This window comes from Dipodomys spectabilis, unplaced genomic scaffold (genome assembly GCF_019054845.1).
Source record: "Dipodomys spectabilis isolate Male_0828 unplaced genomic scaffold, ASM1905484v1 ptg000017l, whole genome shotgun sequence".
Classification (NCBI taxonomy): Eukaryota; Metazoa; Chordata; class Mammalia; order Rodentia; family Heteromyidae; genus Dipodomys; species Dipodomys spectabilis.
The window spans coordinates 10,431,049-10,452,193 of record NW_024870694.1 but is presented as its reverse complement, the minus strand read 5'-3'; the positions used below and the strand labels follow the sequence as shown (position 1 = coordinate 10,452,193).

Here is a 21,145-nt window from a genome sequence, read left to right as displayed (position 1 = left end):
AGAGTTCAAACCCCAAGACTGACAAAAGAAAACTTAAACAAAACAGCTCAAGTAAATAACCTTATGATGCAATTAAAACTGCCAGAAAAGCAAGGAAAAAAAAAAATCTAAAGCTATTAAACAGAGAGATAACAAAGATAAGGACAGAATTCAGCAAAATAGGAACTAAAAAACTACTAAAATTGACAGCGCACTTGTGAGATTAACTAAAAAAAGAAGAGAAGAAATTCAAATCAATAAAATCAGAGATGCCATAGGAAACATTACAACAAGCATCTAAGAAATCTAAATGACTATAAAGGACTTTCAAAACCTATACTCACTAAAGGTTAACCTAGCAGAAATGGACAAATTTTTAGAAACATACACACTGCTTAAACTGAACCAAGAAAATTAAAACCCAGCTAAACAAGCCAGTAACAGGCAACAAGATAGAGGAAGTAATCAGAAGTCTTCCAAAAAGGGAAAGCTCAAGCCCGGATGAATTCACTGCTGAATTCTGTAAGACTTTTAAAGATGAACTAGCACCAATACTCCGGAAGCTTTTCCATGAAATAGAAACAGAGGGAGCAATTGCAAACTCATTCTATGAAGCCAGTATCACACTCATCCCAAAACCAGGTAAGGATTCAACAAAAAGAGGAGTTGTGCATTATTTGTTCATAAAGTTTTTTACTATTTGGAAAATCATGTTATCAAGAGTACTGTGCTTATACTGAGAACCATCAATTGCTAGTCTACATGCATGCTACTGCATTGAGGTAAAGCCCACAGTCTCTGATCACTTAAGAAAATAACTTTTGGAAGTGGCGCTGTAGCTCAAGTGGTAGAGCGCTAGCCTTGAGTTGAAGAGCTGAGGGACAACGCCCAGGCCCAGAGTTCAAGCCCCACGACCGACAAAAAAAAAAAAAAAAAAAAACAAGAAAATAACTTTTAGTGTAGATGTAAAGTATTTATAAAACAAAAATATATCTAATTGTCCTTTCTTTTTACAGGCACTAGTGTTTGCTTCCCATCCCCTTGAAATCCTGTGAAAATAGGTTTACTAATCAGTGATTTTCATATAAAAGAAGTATAACAAAGCTGGGTAAGGTAGTATATGCTTGTAATCTTCACACTAGAAGGCAAAGGCAGGATTATGAGTTTGAGGACACTTTGCACTACACAGAAAAACCTTGTCTGGGAAAAAAAAACGTAGCATAACATTTAAGAATATGAATTATAAGCTGGGCACCAGTAATCCTAGCTACTCGAGAATCTAAGACCTGTGGACTGTGGTTCAAAGCCAGGCAGGAAAAGTCTGTGGGACTCTTATCTCCAATTAACCACAGGAAAACTGAAAGTGGCTTAAAGTGGTAGAGCACCAGCCTTGAGCAAAAAAGCTCAGGGACAGCACCCAGGCCCTGAGTTCAAGCCCCATGACTGGGGGGGGGGGGGGGGGGAGAATATAAACTATAACCCTTATCTCAGATATCCTATTTTGGGAAATTTGATTCCAAGCACACATTGGGATAAACACAAAACAAAACCAAACACCAAGCCAGCCTGGTGGATCACAGCTATAATCCTATTTACTCAGGAAGCTGAGATCTGAGGCTTACAGTTCAAAGCTAGCCTGGGAAGGAAAGTCTATGAAACTCTTATCTCCAATAAACCATTAGAAAACGGGAAGTGGCACTGTGGCTCAAGCAGTAGAGCTATCGCCTTGAGCTGAAGAGCTGAGGGACAGCGCCCAGGCCCAGAGTTCAAGCCCCACTACCGACAAAACAAAACAAAACAAAAAACTCAAACACAGCTCTGGGCTCTTTCTGGAGCATTACCTATACCAATAAAATACTAAAAGCAGAGGCTGGGAAGGTGGCTCAGTGGTAGAGTGCTTGTCTTGCATGCATGAGGCCCTGGGTTCGATTCCTCAGCATGTGTAAGCAGAAAAAGCTGTAAGTGGTGTTGTGGCTCAAGTGGTAGAGCACTTATTTTGAGCTGAAGAGCTGAGGGACAGACAGCACCCAAACCCAGAGTTCAGGCCCCACAACTGACCAAAAAAAAACTAAACTAAAAGCAATTCAAGTGGCCATTTTAGGGGACTGGCTGATTAACTGTACATCATGCATTAAAGCATTATAAAACTTATAAAAACAAATGAGAGTTCAATACAAGTACCAAAAATACTTACAAAGATACAAAGAGAAGAGGCCAGGAGTTTTCACATGCTACCACAGAGTAAATATTTTCAGGAAGTGGAAGGATTGTGAGATAGGTATGCTACCACTTACCTAAATGGTACAGAGGTTGGAGTGAGGTAGATGTGTTAATATACACATTTATTTATAGAAAGATAAGCCATATAGCTTTCCAGCTTTGAGGTATAATTATCAAAACTGTATGTATCAGAAGTATATACATGATAATCTGTTGTACACTCTATAATGATTACCATAATCAAAACATCCATTACCACAGTTATCATTTGTGTGGATATGTGCAAAGATCTGTAATTTTTTTAAATGGTAAGCCAGGTCCTGGTGGCTTGTGCCTATAATCCTGGCTACTCCAGAGGCTGAGATGTGAGGATCATGATTCAAAGCCAGATCAGGCAAGAAAGTCCCTGACACTCCTATCTCCAATAAAACTGGTAGTAGACTTATGGCTCAAAGCGGTAGAGTGCTAACCTTGAGCGAAAAAGCTCAGGTATAGCATCCAGGCCCTGAGTTCAAGCCCCATGACCAACATTAGATTTCATACCAGATATATAATCCCTTTGCATCCTTTTCAGATCCTCCTATTCAAACTTCTACTAAAATAACAAATTACATTCAGGCACAACATACTCAGACCTTACATCATGAGTATGTACACTGTCATAATAATGAGCTGCACATTATCATAGTACGTGCAACTTTAGTAGTATAGAGGAGTTAACTGTAGGAGTACGCCAAGGGGATAGGAAAAAACAGCTAACTCTCTTTTCTCACTCTGCCTTCTCACTCACTCTGCTTTGAATGGCCTTGTGACTTTCTTGGGGATCATACAATGTAATGAAACCATCAGTTACACTTTCCTACTGGCTACTACTCCTTCCATGCTTCACTCTTTTCTTATACTTCTGCTCCCTAGATATACTTCCTGATAAGATAAAGTTATAGAAGCCTCTACCCCGAACTCTACAGTAGAGCAGTCCAGGAAAGATTCCTACCTGTCATATATTCTCCTGCCCCCAAATTCAAACAAATTGAAAATTAAACATGAAAATCAAAGTTCTTTTAGATAATTATAGAGCATCCTTACACAGAATATCTTTGTGGCACAGGAAATACTGAAGGCAAAGACTTAAATGTAACTATATTCTACACAATAAAAAAATATCTACAACAAAAATAACCGAAAATATATCTTGGAGAGGTGGGCACATGTGTCTCATGCCTATAATCCTAGCTACTGAGAGGGCTGAGATCTGAGAATGGAGGTTTGCTGCCATCCGTTCATCTCCTATAAACCACAAAAAAGGCGAGCAAATGAAAAAGCTGAGTGTTTAGGCCTCTAAATTTAAGCCCTGGTGCAGGTGTGCATACCACACACACACACACACACACTCACACACACATACATGTTGGATAAGGAATTCCTACAAACAAATGACACAAAAATATGCTAAACTTGGGGCTGGGAAGGTGGCTCAGTGGTAGAGCGCTTGCTTTGCATGCCTGAGGCCCTGGGTTCGATTCCTCAGCACCACATAAGCAAAAAAAGAAAAAAGCTGGAAGTGGCGCTGAGGCTCAAGTGGTAGAGCGCTAGCCTTGAGCTGAAGAGCTGAGGGAAAGCACCCAGGCCCAGAGTTCAGGCCCCACGACCAGAACCCCCCCCAAAAAAAGAAAGAAAGCCTAGTCCCATGACTGACAAAAAAAAAAATCTAATTCTCTCATAATCTCTCAAGTACTACTTTTTCCTTTAGTATCATAACATAATCTGAGTCCCATATCACTTAAATAACCAGTCCTGCTGACTAAAAGCATAGTGCCTCTCAATTCCAATTTACTCTTTTACCTACTCTGAACATGGATCTGGGGCCTGTAATTTTTTTCTTTCCTGACAGAACAGTACTAAACCTTGTCAGTAGAGGGAGATAGAGAGACATTTCAGGTAAAATTGCTTCAGGTTTTTAGACTTCACTGGTTCCTTCACTAATTAGCTTCTCACAGGGCAACATGACCAGACACTGGCTTTCTATCATCCATCAATTCTGTTAACAGCTTGCTCAGGTACCCTACAGGGCAGATGTTCCGCAACTCTGATAAACACAGAACCACCAAATGGCAGAAACTTCTCTGCTATTTCAGTGTTTCACAGACATGCTCTCTCCAACATGGTCTGAATCTCAGTACTATGGAGAGGGAGGGCTCTTCTCTGGGTGCTCTATCTCAGCCCTAAGGATAGTTAGTAGTAGTAGTTTCTTACTTTTACTATCCCTGTGTTCTTTTTACTTCTCATTTCTTACTTATCTTTTACTTCTTACTAGCTAACCTTTCATTACTCAGTTCTCATTATACTCAGTCATTCTGAACTTTCACGTTCAAATTACTGTATGGTTTTCTTTCTTCTGGCTGGACTTGGGATTATACCCACCCATCTTTATGTTACTTCACACTCCTTAACTTCTACTTGGTTTCTAACTTCTCTCTTTCTACAAGAATATTAACTGGCTGGCAAATAATATTTCCGTAAGCCAGGCGCTAGTGGCTAATGCCTGTAATCCTAGCTATTCAGGAGGCTGAGATCTGAGGATCACAGTTCAAAGTCAGCCCAGGCAAGAAAGTTCATGAGACTCTTATCTACAATAAACCGCTAGAAATAACCAGAAGTGGTGCTGTGACTCAAGTGGTAGAGCGCTAGCCTTGAGCTGGAGAGCTGAGGGACAGTGCCCAGGCCCAGAGTTCAAGCCCCATGACTGATCAAAAAAGAAGAATATTTCCATACTTCTCCATAAGTATTAAAAATAATGCTTTTTACAGAGGCATCAACAAATGCTTACATTAATTAATGACTCAAATGCTCTACGTACTTTCATTCATTTAGGGCCACTATAAACAAATACACCACTTTATTTCAGGATCTTCATCAGCAGAGCAGAAGCAAACTGGTGGCATGAGTGCCTTTCTGCCAGGTGCCGGTGGCTCACGTCTGTAATCCTAGCTACTCAGGAGAGGCTGAGATACAAGGATCTCGGTTCAAAGCCAGCCCAGGTAGGTAAGTCTATGAGACTCTTATCTCCAATTAACCACCAAAAAAAACAGAAATGGCATTGTGGCTCCCGTGGTAGAGCACTAGTCTTGAGCTGAAGAGCGCAGGGACAGAGCCCAGGCCCAGAGTTCAAGCCCCACGACCATCAACAACAACAAAAAAAAGAGTGCATTTCTTACAACTATACTAGACTACAGGTTGAAAAGTCAGGAGGTGGCACATGCCCACTGTACGTTTAGATCTATCTCTTAGACTTTGTCAGACAACAGATAATGAATCACTTATGTTCAAACACTGGTAATGGCTATAGGGTCATGAGGGAGAAATGTATCAATGATGCATACTTATTATTGCAGAAATGAGAACAATGAGGCATGGAATTATGCTCTGAATCAACATGACAAATTATTTACAAAGAATTAAGTTGGGAGTTTCAAAGTGGCATGGTTGGGGGTAACACTGTCCAAAAAGAAAGGTACTCTTTACCTGACTTATATAACTGTAACCCTCCATACATCACCTTTATAGTAACATTTTTAATTATTTAAAAAAATTTTTAAGTGACATGGTTGGAAGCTTACAAGGCTTCTATGTTTCTAGAAATGGAGGAGAAACTCTCTATCCACAAGCATTGAGAGTTCCTGTAAGAGAAACACAGAATGCCAACCTCATCAGGCTCCAAGCCCAAAATTTCTCTTTTTTTTTTTTGCTTTCATTTTATTTTTGTGCTAGTACTAGGGTTTGAACTCAAAGCCTTGCTCAGTTTTTTTGCTCAGGGCCAGCACTCTACCATTTGAGTTATGCCTCTAGTCTATCATGTAGCTAATTGGAGATGTTTCATGGACTTTTCTGCTTGGGCTGGCTTTGAAGCACAATCCTTAGGTCTGAACCTCCTGAGTATCTAAGGTGTGAGCCACTGGCATCTAGCTTTCTCTTGCTATCTTTCTAGAAACTGCACCCTCCAACTTATCTCAATGAAGTATTAAGTAGCTCAAGTTTGGAGACCAAAAGCCTGTGCCTGTAATCCAAGCTACTTGTGAGGCAGACAATGGGAGGCTCATGGTTCCATGCCAGCTCTGGCTGAAAAGTTTGAGAGATCCTTTCTCAACCTGTCACTCAAAATAGGGAAGATCTTAGTTCCAAGCCACCTTGTCCAGAAAAGTCTGTTGAGATTTGAACTCAATGGAAGAAAGCTAGACATGATGGCTTGTAATAGGCAGTTTGAAGTATTGCTGTATGCCCAAGCAGGAAACAAAACCCTATCTCAAAAATGGCCACTTAAGTCAGGTACTACTAGTGGCTCACATTTGTAATCCTAATTACTTGGGAAGTTATCTCAGGACAACCTCAAGGCAGCCTAGGCAGAAAAGTTCATGATATGCCTTCCCAACAAAAATCTGGGTTTGGTGGCAAACACCTGTTATCCTAGCTACAACACTATGTCTAACTGGCAGATGGCACCCAGGTACATGCAAGGGGAGGAACCAAGACACTATCTCAAAAATAAAAAGCAAACAAAATACATGGCTCATAGGAGTAAGAACACCTATCTAGCAAGCATGAAGTACTGAGTTCAAACCCCAGTACTGCTTAAAAAATAATATAACCAGTTGATACAAGATCTATAGAAGTATATTCTCATTAAGCCACAAAACCTCAGCAACAAATGAGAACTGAGAGGTACAGTAGGGAAGTGTAAAAAATGCAAATCAAGCAATTGCTTCCTGCTCTAATGTGGTAAAAGTTGCACTACTTTACAACTACCATTCAGTGGACTAAGGCAGTAGTAGTACACAATAGTAGAGTGTGGACTAGCTACTTATTATTACTCTAAATTAGGTATGAAAATTAAGAAACAACATTGAAAATTTCTAGAGAAATTTCATAAAATCAATTATATCTGTTGACTTTAATTAAACAATAGCAAATGCTGTTTGTATTTTGCATGCCATTTTATGGAGTAATTAGTCTACGATAGAAAAAAAATTTGAATGCCAGATGCTGATGGCTCATGCCTGTAATCCTAGCTACTCAGGAGGCTGAGCTCTGAGGATTGTGATTCAAAGCCAGCCGGGCAGAAAAGGCCATGAAACTCTTATCTCCAATAAACCTCCAGAAAACCTGAAGTAGCACTGTGGCTCGAGTGGTAGAACGCTAGCCTTGAGCTGAAGAGCTGAGGGACAGTTCTCAGACACATAGTTCAAACACCAGGACAGACAGACAGACAGACAGACAGACAGACAGACAGACAGACAGACACACACACACACACACACACACACACACACACACACAAATCATGGATAGTGCCCAGGGCCCTGAGTTCAACCCTCAAAAAACAAAAAAACATTTTTAAAAGCCAGGCATCAGTGGCTCACGCCTATAATCCTAGCTTCTCAGGACGCTTAGATCTGAGAACTGCAATTTGAAGCCAGCCCAGGCAGAAAAGGACACAAGTCTTTTTTCTCCAATAAACTACTCAGAAAAAAAACAAAAATGGCACTATGGCTCAAGTGATAGAACATTAGCCTTAAGCACAAAGAAGCTTAGGGATAGTACGTAGGCCTTGAGTTCAGGACCAGCAAAAACTAAATGAATAAACTTTTGAAAATTACTAATTTAAAACATTTAATTCCAAAACAAAAAGAATGCTTTTTGTAGATCTAAATATACATGTCCCCAAAGATAGAAAAATAGAAAAGCCCTCAGACATCATTTCCAATAAACCAGCAAAATCCAGACTAGAGACATAGCTCAAGTGGTAAAGCACCAGCTGTGTGCAAGCAAGCATGAAGCCTCTGGGTTCAAGCCCCAGCAGTCTCGAACATATGTACTTACACAAAACATTTTGCTGAGAAACTAATCTTAAAATACTGTGTATTGTACAATTCTATTTATATGTCCACAATATGTAAATTTAAAGACAAAAAATTAGTGAATATTTAGTGGGGAGGGGTCAGGGACCACCGTGCTCTATGAAGTAATGCAATTATTTTAGAATTAAAATAGTGATAGCTGCAAAAGCTGTAACTACACTAAAAAGCTATTTAATTGCACCTTAAAGGATGAATTTTATCATATATGAATTATATCTTAGGTTTAAAAAACATAGGGGAATTCTCTTTTTGCTTTTTTGGTATGAGACCAGAACTCAAATTTGATACTTGATGCTTTTGTTCATTGGCTAGCGCTCTACCAACTGAGCCTTGCCTCCAACCCCAAAAGGCTGGTTCTTTTCTTGGGGGAGGGGAATTCTTAAGGGGGACAGAGAGTAAGAGGGACTGTGCTAACACACAGAGGCACAAATGATGAGTTTGTCTCTGGTGAAGTAGGTAGTTTTAAATATGTCAGAGGTTCCTAGAGCAATTTAAAAAAAGTTCTAAATATTAACTGAAAAATGAAAGTAATCTCATAGTTTTCTAATGGGGCTACAAAACAGTTTAGAGTTTTTGCCATATTCTAGCAAAGAAGTACTTTCATAACCTACTTTATAGCTGTGCCTTCTACAATCTATGCTATTATTTACATATACACACATATACCAGCAAACATCAGTTTAAAACAAACAAACAAAAAAAAACTCTGCTGTCTTGAAGAGTAAAACAGGACCTGCTTGGGGGTGGGTATCTGAAGAACCTGTAGAAGGTATAATGCAGAGGATGAATAAGAATGAATATAGCTGAAGAATTTTATTTATTTATTTATTTAGCCAGTCCAGGGGCTTCAACTCAGAACCTAAGCACTATCCCTGAGCTTCCTTTGCTCAAGGCTAACACTCTACCATGTAAGCCACAGCACCACTTCCAGCTTTTTCTGTTTATGTGATACTAAGGAATTGAACCTAGAGCTTTATGCATGCTAGGCAAGCACTCTACCACTAAGCCTCATTCCCAGCCCTGAAGTATTTTATATGCATGTATGAAAGTAGATTAAAATCAGCTGAAATTATTTTTGAGGGGAATGGAGAATAAGAGAATGATAAAGGATATAGGTTAATGGGGTACACTGTAGACACACAGAAATGTCACAATGAAATCTCCCTATACAACTAATGTAATCTATAAGAAAAAAACCTGCTGGGCACTTGTAATCCTACCTACTCAGGAGGCTGAGATTTGAGGATCGCAGTTCCAAGCCAGCCAGGAAAGTACATGAGACTCTTATCTCCAATTGACCACCAGAAAACCTGAGGTGGCATTGTGGCTCAAGTGGTAGAGCACTAGCCTTGAGCTGAAGAGCTCAGGGACAGTACCCAGGTCCAGAATTCAAGCCCTATTACTGACAAAAAGAAAAAAAAAAAAAAAGAAAAACGGAAAACACCTTGCTATCTTTATTATTTATGCTGCTAGTAGAATTCCTAGTGACAAAAAAAAAAAAGGGACAGTAAAAATGTTTGATTTTTCCTTTTTTTTTTTTTTTTTTTGGTTGGTTGTAGGGCTTGAACTCAGGGCCTGGGTACTGTCCTGAAGCTTTTGCACTCAAAGCTAACGCTCTTAACACTATGAGCCACAGTATCACTTCTGGTTTTCTGGTGGTTAACTGGAGATATTTTATGAGTCTCACAGACTTTCCTGCCCAGCCTAACTTTGAGCCATGATCCTCAGATCTCAGCCTTCTGAGTAGGTGGGATTATAGGCATGAAGCCACCAGTGCCTGGCTTATTTTTCCCTTTTTTTTTTTTTTGGTCGGTTGTGGGGCTTGAACTCTGGGCCTGAGTGCTGTCCCTCAGCTCTTCAGCTCAAGGCTAGCACTCTACCACTTGAGCTACAGCGCCACTTCTAGTTTTTTCTGGTGGTTCATTGGAGATAAGAGTTTCATGGATTTTCCTGCCTGGGCTGGCTTTGAACCGTGACCCTCAGATCTCAGCCTCCTGAGTAGCTAGGATTACGGGGCGTGAGCCACCGGCGCCCGCCTTATTTTTCCATTTTTAAAAGTTAATATACAACATACTTAGCCTGGGTGGAATGGTTCATGTCCATAATTTCAGTTTGCTGGAGAGGAGGTAGAGATCAGGAAGATCTGGTACAGGATGGTCCTAGGCAAAAAACACCAAGATCCTACCTAAAAATAAAACAAAGCAAAAAAGACTGGGGGCTAGGGGTGTGACTCGGTGAATTCAGTACCTACCAACGAAACACACGATTTTGAGTTCAAGCCAATGTAACTACACACACACACACATACACACACACACACACACATACACTTTTTAAGAATAAATTTTCAATTGTTCATGTAATTGTAACCCCTCTGTAAGGTATTTTCACAGTAAAAACAAAAACAAAAAGAATAATTTTTTTGAGTCATGTTTTAGGCTTTCATGCCTCCATAATCCTTCAAGTCCCCAAACTATCCATGCCTTCCAAAACAGACACAGAAACTTCACAGTTTATCATATGTTCAAGATGAGACTAGGATGGTAAATAGTCTAAGCTTTACTCAGATGCTACTGTAACGTAATTATCCCTAAACAGAATTATTCCTAAGCAGAAGATGAGATTCTAGCCAATAGTAATAGTGTGATCTAGCTCATGAGATAGCATAGAGATTAGAGGGTGTATGGAAGCAGGTAGTAAAAATAAAAGTGAAGGAACCCCAAAAGTCAAAGGTAACTGGGCAGTAAACATCTGTTTTATAGGGTTTGGTTTTAACTGCATTTGGTTTTATCTGTATTTAATTGTATTGGTATTAACTGTATTTTATGTTCTTTTGTACCAGGGTTTGAACTCAGGGCCTCTATGCCTGCTGGGCAGGTGTTTATGATTAAGCCTTACTTCTAGCACTTTCGCTGTGGTTATTTTTTTTGTTTTTTGTTTTGTTTTGTTTTTGGGTCCAGTCGTGGGGCCTGAACTCTGGGTCTAGGCACTGTCCCTCAGCTCTTCAGCTCAAGGCTAGCGCTCTACCACTTGAGCCACAGCACCACTTCCAGCTTTTTTCTTTTTTTTGTTTATGTGGTGCTGAGGGATCGAACCCAGGGCTTCAGGCATGCAAGGCAAGCGCTCTACCACTGAGCCACCTTCCCAGCCCTGCTTTGGTTATTTTTAACATAGTGTCTTTCTTTTTGCCCAGATCAGCCTAGATGGTGATTATCCAATTCTTTCCTGCCATATCTAGACTGACAAGTGCAAGTGCTGCCCAGCTTTTTCTATTTAGACTGGGGAGGAGGGGTGTCTATTCAGCTTTTTGCTGAGCTGGTTTAGAACTACAATCTTCCCAATCTCAGCATCCTGCATAGCTGGAATGACAAACATGTATTACCACACACATTGGTTGAGAGGGGGGGGGTCTTAAGAACTTTTGTACTGGCTGATATTGAACCATGATCCTTCTAATCTCAATCTCTTTAGCTGAGCACTTGACTGTACTTTTTAAAGTAAAAGTAGTATAAAATCTTTAAAAAAAAAATCAAATCAGAATAAAGTCCAAAACATGAACAAAAAAATAGTCACTATTCAGGTATCCCAAAGAGACATGTTTTTGGTATTTTCACATTAGAAGTTAAAAAGGATAACAACATACTTTGGAAAATATAAAAAAGTTCTTAGTAACTCTTTCCAAACTCACTCATTAAAGTACTTGTTGTTTAAAATGTGTCAGTCAAGTTTAGCAACCAAAGATTTAGTCTTGGTTTTGAGGTACCAGTAGGAAAATAGTAACGTAGGATATCCTGCTGTGATGAAGGAAGAACTGATAGGGACTAATGTATATCTCATTAAGCAAAAAAAATCAGAACTGGCTTCTGAAGAATGGAAAGAAATTAGCCAGCCAAAGAAAGGAAGGATATTGTACACAGAGGAAACAAGTGCAAAGAAATTTTGTAATTCAGATGTGATCCTTTTCTTCTCTTCCTCTTGGCTTACACCTAGTTACCACATTAGTAAAATAAAGCATGACAAGTAAAGTGCTAAGACTCAGGAAATACTTCTGAACTGTTCACAAGGTAGGGAACAGAGGGAGAACAGGTAAGCAATGACAAAGATTACTAAAAAAAAGACAGAAAATGCACTAAACATGAAAAAGTTTGAACACAAATTTCAAATGGAAATAAAAATGCAAAAATGAGGCAAGGGGCAATAAATATAGGAAAAGTACAACTATGTTGGCTATCGGAGATACCTAATATGAAATATCTTTTAGTAAAAGATGAAAGTCAATCTAAGATGCTTTTAAAAAAATTTTTTGAATAAGGGTCTCACTATTGTGCCCAGAGTAGTGTTGGACTGACAATCCTCCTGCCTCATACTTCCAAGTGCTGAAATTAGAAGGGAATAGGGCACATCTCAAGTGGTAAAGTACAGATCTAACAAGTGTTAAGGACGTAAGGACCAAACCTCAAGTCCTCAAACCACCAATCCACCCTCAGAACAGAGAATCATCTAGACCCAGGAAAAAATGAAAATGAGTGGAGAAAAGATCTGAAAGAAAATGATTATTGCAAGATGATACAGTAGAAGTTCTGAGGATTATTAAATGTGGTTTCCAAGTGCTCCTACCAAGAAAACCTAGCAGAAAATGTATGCCAGCTGACATAATGAATCAATTTAAATGTAAAGTTGAAAAAAGTGGTAATTAATCCACCTGAATAATGTATTAATCTATATTAGCAGTGAATGTAATTACAAAGACAGAAGTCATGAAGTTAAAAAAAATCAGATGCACTGAATTGGGTATATGTTTGATGCATTGTTTGGAAAATTTGCAATACAAACTGGCATAAGAGTTCCTTAAAAAAACAAAAAAAATCAGATGCACAGAACCAGGTGTCAGTGGCAGAAAAGTGAGACTCATCATCAAGTAACCACAAAAAAATCTGAAATTGGAGCTGTGGAAGTGCAGTAGCCTTGTACGCAAAAAACTCAGGTCCTAATTCAAGCCCCAGGATGGGCACAAAAAGAGAGAGAGAGGGGAGGAGGGAAGAGAAGGAAAGGGAGAGGGAGAGGGAGAAGGAGAAGAAGGAGGGGGAGAGAAGCAGCAAGCAGGGCGCTTGCTGGTGGCTCATGCCTGTAATCCTAGCTCCTTAAGGGGCTGAGATCTGAGGATCATATTCAAAGCCGTGGCAGACAAATCCAAGACTCCTATCTCCAAGTAACCAGTAAGAAAAGATTAAAGTAGAAGTTTGTCTTACATGATAAGATTGACAGCTTCGGGGGAACAGGAGAGCAGGGGAAAGAGGCTCCAAGTCCAAGCTCTAGTAACCCCATCAAAATAACAACAGAGCTCAAAAAGCAGGTCCCAAGCTCACTCTAGAAATCAAAGGTACATTGTGGGTAGAGTAAGGAAAACATCATCAAAACAAACCTAGTCTTCAGATACAGGGAGACTCAAAATAATTTCTTTCTCAGACTGATATATAAAAAAACTTTTCCAGTTCAGATTTAGATTTGAATTTATGTAAACTAATATACTTTAAAAATCAGGTTGTTTAAGATAAAAGCAAACTAAATATAACTTACACAGTAAAAAGTAGAAAACATCAACCAACAGATGAGTGGATAAATTTAACATATACATACATTGAAATACTACTCAGCCTCAAAAAAGAAATTAGGTAGTAATATATGGAACACTGATGTAACCCCAAAGCACTATACCACCTAACATAAGCCAGATATAAAAGGACAAATATTATATGATTCCACTACTATGAAACCTCTAGAAAAGGCAAATTCACAGAAGCAGAAAGATGACAGAGATAGGTTATTAGTGAAGGTAGGGAGGGATGAAGGAGTGGTAAGTCTAGAGTCTTAGTTGGTGAAGTTGAAAAACATTCTGGAGATAAATGATAGCGATGGTTACAACACAATGCAAATGTCCAGAAGGCCAAAGGGCTGTACATTTGGAAATGGTTAAGATGGTAGTTTTTTGATACATACTCAACAAAAATCTAAAAACAAAATACCCAAAGAAGTAGTAATAAAGATTTTTTAAAAAGAGGGCATTAAATAAATAACATATCAGAGAACAACTAAGCAAATTTACTATATGACAATAAATATTTTAAGCATCTATTTAGGACTAAAACAAAATTAAACTACAAGTAACTTAAAGAGACACAACAAAAACAAAGCAGCCAGGAAAGACACAGCTATTGAACAAATAAAAGAAGTATAGAGCCAGGCACCAGTGGCTCACACTTGTAATCCTAACTACTCAGGAGGCTGAGATCTCAGGATAGAGGTTCAAAACCAGCCCAGGCAGGAAAGCCTGTGAGACTCTTATCTTCAATAAACTACTCAGAAAGCCAGAAGTGGCACTGTGTCTCAAATGGTAGGGCATTAGTCTTGAGCACAAAGAGGTTTAGGGACAGTACCCAGGCCCTGAGTTCAAGACCCAGGACTGGAAAACAAACAAACAAACTGGATAGAGAGCTTATGGCTCAAGTGGCGGGAGTGCCAGCCTTGAGCAAAAAAGCTCATGGACAGCATCAAGGCCCTGAATTTAAGCCCTGGAACACACGTACGTACACACACACACACACACACACACACACACACACACACACACACACACACACACACACACACACACACACACACACACACACACACACACACACACAGCAAAATAACTCACCAATATGATAAACAGATGACAAAGAACTACAAAGATATTCAACATCATTTATTATTAGGGGACTGAAATTTTAAGAACCAGTATGCACAGCTATTCAGGAAGTATAGACTGAGAGAACTGTCATTTGAGGCGGGAGTGCCAGCCTTGAGCAAAAAAGCTCATGGACAGCATCAAGGCCCTGAATTTAAGCCCTGGAACACACGTACGTACACACACACACACACACACACACACACACACACACACACACACACACACACACACACACACACACACACACACACACACACACACACACACACACACACACACACACACAGCAAAATAACTCACCAATATGATAAACAGATGACAAAGAACTACAAAGATATTCAACATCATTTATTATTAGGGGACTGAAATTTTAAGAACCAGTATGCACAGCTATTCAGGAAGTATAGACTGAGAGAACTGTCATTTGAGGCCAGTGAGGGCATTATCAAGATCCCACCTCAATCATTAAGTATAAACTAGACATAGGGTGAAAGCTAGGCATCACAACGAAGCAGGAGACATAACTAGGAGGATCACAGTCCAGGCCTTCCAATGCAAAAAAGGGAGACCCTATCAAAAAATAATTGAAGCAAAAATGGCTGAGACATGGCTCAAGTGGTAGAGGACCTGTCTAGCAAGTATAAGGCCTCATACTGCCACTGCCAGAAAGAAACAAATATCTAAAATCAATATCCTGGCAAGGATGTGGAACAACAGCAAATCTCATTCATTGCTGGTGGAAATGCTCAACAGTACAGAAGCTATGAAATACCGTACATTTCTCATGAACCAAATACTCTTATCATTAAATCCAGCTATCATGCCCCTTGATATTTACTCAAATAGGCGGAAGGCACATCTGTACACAACTTGCTCACAAGAATCTGAAGGCACTACTACAAAAAAGGTTTATCAAAAGATATTTAATGTCACTAACCATTACAGAAATGTAAACAAATCTATAATGAGAAAGCCCAGCATGGTGGCATATGTCTGTAATCCTAGCACGAGGACATTGAAGTATCCTGAGTTCAAAGCCAGCCTAGGCTATCTCAAAAACAAAACAAAACTTTTAATGATAGAGTTCCTGAAACCCAGTAAGATGGCTACTATTAAAAAAAAAAAAAAATCCTATCAAGTCCCTTAGTTCAAACACCAGTATCAGTAAAAAAAAAAAAAAAAGAAAGAAAGAAAAAGAAAAATGTGGCAAGGGTGTAAAGAAATGTAAGCTTTTTTGCACTTTGGGTGGAAGTATAAAACAGTAAAAGCTGCTATAGAAAAAAAAATTAAGAGCCAGTACCTGTGGCTCACACCTGTAATCCTAGCTTCTCAGGGAGCTGAGATCTGAGGATCATGGTTCAAAGCCAGCCCAGGCAGAAAGTCTATGAGACTCTTATCTCCAATTAACCACTAGAAAACTGGAAGTGGTGCTGTGGCTCAAGCAGTAGAGCGCTCACCTTGAGCTGAAGAGAGCAGGGATAGCATAGCCCCCAAGCCCAAACAGAGTTCAAGCCCCACGACTGACAAAAAAGAAAGAAAAAGAAAAAAAAATTAAGAACAGAGCTATCATATAATTCAGCAATTTCACTTCTGAAAACAAGATCTTAAACAGGTACTTGTACATCCATGTTTACAGTATAACATATGAAGGCAAGATAATATTCAGACAGAAAAAAGGATATATGTATGTGTGTATATATATATATGTATATATATATACATATATATAGTGTCCCAATAATGCCAGCAGGGGAGAGTATAAAGCCTCTGCTAGAAGATCACAAGTTTGGGGCAGCTTAGGCTACAAAGCAAGATCTGTCTCAAACAGATTAAGAGGTTAAAATTTTAATAAGAAACTAACAAAGATTATAGTACTTCCTATGAATAATAAGGACACAAACCTACAATTAAGAACCAAAATTCTGTACATTGAAAACAAAGTGCTGTTTCCACTGAGGACTATCAAAAAGGATTACGATGTAAATCACAAAGAAATTCAATGAATTTGAAAGATCTGGTTACTGATCAAAAATGGAAGATATAGGAGAGACTAGAACTATCCCAAATATTTCTTAAGTAAAAAACAAAAACTAGAATTACTCTGATTAGTCTGGAAATTAGTTAACCCTCTAACTGGAGGAGCTTTTGCAAACAAATTAGTCAACATCTTGAACACTTGAACATGGTCTAGTTTTAAACAAAAACAGAAAAGTCAGATAGCAAAAAGCAGCACATACCTGAACACACTACCTACTTATTTTATCCTTGGCTACTTACACAAGTTCTCAAGTTTTAGAAAGTATAATTGGAAGTTTATATCCTTAACTACCAGTGCAAATTCTAAATTCTCCCTCTTAAAATATTTAACTGAAAAAGAGCTACAAACTACTGTTAACCATGTCTACATGGAAATCTGCCTATCTTAAAGTTCAGAGAAGCTAGATGCTGGAGGCTGATGCCTATAATCCTAGCTACTTGGGAGTCGGAGATCTGAGGATCTTGGTTCAAAAGCCAGCCCAGGCAGTGAAGTCCATGAGACTCTTACCTCCAATTAATCAACTAAAAAGCTGGAAGTGTCACTGTGGCTCAAGTTGTAGGGGACTAGTCTTGAGCAAAAAGGAGCTCAGGGATAGTGCCCAAGCCCAGAGTTCAAGCCCTAGGACTGGCCAAAAAAAAAAAAAAGCCGGGTGCAGGTGGCTCACGCCTATAATCCTAGCTACTCAGGAGGCTGAGATCTAAGGAACATGGTTCAAAGCCAACCTGAGCAGGAAACTCCGTGACTCTTATCTCCAATAAACCACTAGAAAACCGGAAGTGGCAATGTGGCTCAAGCTATAGAGCACTAACCTTGAGCTGAAGAGCGCAGGGACAGCGCCCAAGCCCAGAGTTCAAGCCTCATGACGGACAAAAAATAAAATAAAAAGGATCTGAGAAATCACAGAAAACTCAATTCATTTGCTTACTAGATATAGACAAACTTACTGATACTTAATGAACTCGGGTTTGCAGTGTAATAAATGTCACAAACCAAAATAACTCGCTGAATATGGTAAACCTGGAATCCAGGCCCAAAGACAAGACACTGGGGAACTTTTCTTAATAAAAACATCTGTTTTCCAGGCACAAGTAAAAACCTGTAATCCCAGCCAGTTGGGAGGCTGATGCAGAAGGATCTCTTGAGCCCAGGAATTTTGATACCATCCTGGGCATCATGGGGAGAGCAGGTCTCAAAGTGGAAAAAAAAAAAAGAGAGAGAGAGAGAAATCTTATAGAAAGTAGCCGCAGAGGGGCTGGGAAGGTGGCTCAGTAGTAGAGTGCTTGCCTTGCATGCCTGAGGCCCTGGGTTCGATTCCTCAGCACCACATAAGCAAAAAGAAAAAAGCTGGAAATGGTGCTGTGGCTCAAGTGGTAGAGCGCTAGCCTTGAGCTGAAGAGCTGAGGGACAGCGCCCAGGCCCAGAGTTCAGGCCCCATGACTCTACCCCCCCATAAAAAAAGAAAAAAAAAAGTAGCTGCAGATGCTGGTATCAACAGAACTTTTCATATTCCAATATTTCTACACCTTAATCTCTCAGCACAACAAGATATTTCATTAAGGACAATTGATAATACCAAATGATGACAGTATTGAAGCTGAGTACTAAGTAAATTTTTTTCAAACCCTACTGGAAGGAAAGGTAAACAATGATTAGTGAAAACACAAAAATATACTAGACCTAAGTCACCTAACCCTGAGAGTCAGATTAAGATCTACATCTATTATAGGTCAACAACATGAAGTTTAGTTTCCATACTGTAAATGTAAATAGGTGGTGATGTTGTTGTTTGCCAACTAGAAAGATTTAAAAGCAGAAGATCAAAGAGTAAAAAACTAATGTCTTAAATCAGTATCTCTGACAGAACATAAAAATGGCTTTCACTTACACACAGGTATATATACAATGTGAAAAAGACATACACGCAGAGTGTTACATACTTTTATAGAAACCATACTGTTCCTGGCAAAGTTGACAAGTTTTAACCTGCCTTAAAAATTACTATTCACTGCCTTTATCCCACTCTAATTTTATTTAGTGTTACTGTTTTAGACACCCTACAAAAACAGCACCAGAGCAAATTCTTGTACATTTATTTCAATATCCTGCCTACTTTTAAGAGCGGAAGAGTCTAACACAGCAGGGGGAAAAAAACGTGACGTGCACAACCTTGATCCAAAATACAGCTCCTCGTCCTCTAATTTTAGGACTAACCATTTGTCTCTAAGCAGAGGTTAAAAAAGAAACCTGCAAACTACAGTCCACTTGTAAAAAAGCACCGAGACGGTATCAGTGGGAGTTGGTTATTTATCAGAGGGAAAACAAATCACGCTCGCCTTGCCCAAAGAGCATTCTCATTAAAATTAAAAGATCAGCGTGGTGACAACTTCACAGCAACTGACAAAGGCAATGAGTGCACAGCCTTCAGCTGCTGGACGACTTTATGTTTGCTGAATCCGTAAAAAGGACGAGTCCACCGAGGTATCTGTGGCAACGTCGTTTGTGCGCGCGCGAGAGCGTTTCAAAGAAAACCAAACATGGTGAAAAGCCAATCTCAACTCCAAGTTACCAAAAACAGCCAACAGACACCTCCGGGTGTGAGACCGAACAAGAATCCGAGCTATCCGAAAGCGCACTTCTGCGGCGGAGGCCTTCCACCTCCCGGAAAACTCCACAGGCTTCCCCGCGGTGCTGAAGGCGGCAGAGCCGAGTGGAGCTGGGAGTTCCGACGACGAGGACCTCTCCGCGCTGGGACTCGCAGCGGACACAGCCTGCAGGGGGACGCTGAGCCCCGGCGAGCGCAAAACCCGGGACCACCTCCCTCCCGCCCCCCGAGACACTGGGCCCAAGTCGAGGCGGGGGGGGGGGGGGGGGGGGGGAACGGGCCCGGCCGGGGCAGGGCAGGGCAGGGCAGGGCAGGGCAGGGCTGGATCCAGGAAGAGGACAGCGCGCAGCCCGAGCAGCCGGGGAGAAAACAGCCCCCGGGAACAGACAATGAGCCACCGCCCCAGAAGCCGCGGCCCCGGCTTGCAGGTGGCCTCGCGCCGGGCAGGTCTGCCGTCCCGGGCCGCTCCGCCTGGCAGGCCGCGGAGCCCGCTGGAGGAGGAAGGAGAGGAGGGCGGCGCCGGCCCGCGTCCCCCGCCGGGCTCACACTTACCACTGGCGAGGAAACGTCCCCGCCCCAGCGAGGCGCCTCCGTCCGAGCTCCGGACAGGCAGAGGAGCCGCCTCGGGCGAGCGCGCGGCGCAAGGGGACCGGAAGAGGGGCCGCGCCGGAGCGCAGCCGCGGCTACCACAGGAATAGGAGGCAGCGATAGCCCCGCGGGCCAGCTAGGGGAGGGCAGAAGCCTTCGGCAATGGCGACCGTCCGGGCCGGAGGGGAAGCGGAACAACCGCCGCCGCCGCGCGTGGCCACAACCCTGGGGGAGGGCAGCGGCGGCGAGCGGGGGCGAGACCAGAACAAAGCCCCGCCTCTCTCACGGCCGAGGCTCCCTGGGGCGGGTCTGCGCACCACCTCCTGAGGGGCGGGCTCGCGCGGGGCTGCTGGGAGTTGTAGTTTAACGATGGGCACTGCTTTTCGCGTTAGTAGCTTTCTTCTGGGGGTAGATTTGCATGGACAGGGACAATCAATCATTCATCGATTTCGGCACTGTGCACTCTCCTTGTCTATTGATGGCTATTGCTGACAGGATAGGTAGTAAATGCACAAATCTGCTTCAAGACCTTTGTCTCTGGGAATTCATTCTCCATTTTGCTTTGTACATACAAATTCTTAATATATTTGGCTGCCAAATTAAGAACCACAAATAAAAATTCTGCAGTTTATCCTCGGAGGAACTCATCAATGTGTTCACTTATTCTACAAATATTTGAGTAGCTACTGTGTGCAGGATACCACAAGGTAACAGGGAAACAAGAGTGGACATGGTTTTTCTCACCTTGGAGGAATTTACAAATATCCAAACAGAAAAATCACAGGACTGCTTATCTGGTATGAAGAAAAACCTGAGTGGGCAGAGAAGGCCTCTTGGAGGTGGCATTTAAACTGAAAACAGAGAAGCACCCAGAGGAAAGCATTATAGAAAGGAAGGGAAAAGGAGGTTTTGCTGTGGTCAAGAATGCCTGTGTAAGGGCTGGGAAGGTGGCTCAGTGGTAGAGCGCTTGCCTTGCATGCCTGAGGCCCTGGGTTCGATTCCTCAGCACCACATAAGCTAAAAGAAAAAAAGCCGGAAGTGGCGCTGTGGCTCAGGTGGTAGAGCGCTAGCCTTGA

The 21,145-nt window shown here is 41.1% G+C and overlaps 1 protein-coding gene across 1 annotated transcript in view; it reads right to left on the bottom strand.

Moving 5' to 3' along the window:
- Pak2 (p21 (RAC1) activated kinase 2) overlaps positions 1-20,312 on the bottom strand; it is an 83,469-nt gene extending 63,157 nt beyond the window's left edge. The window contains exon 1 of the mRNA XM_042667539.1: positions 20,034-20,312. The gene's annotated coding sequence lies outside the window, so the exon portion shown is untranslated. The remainder of the gene's footprint in view (positions 1-20,033) is intronic.
- Between the last annotated feature and the right edge of the window lie 833 nt (positions 20,313-21,145).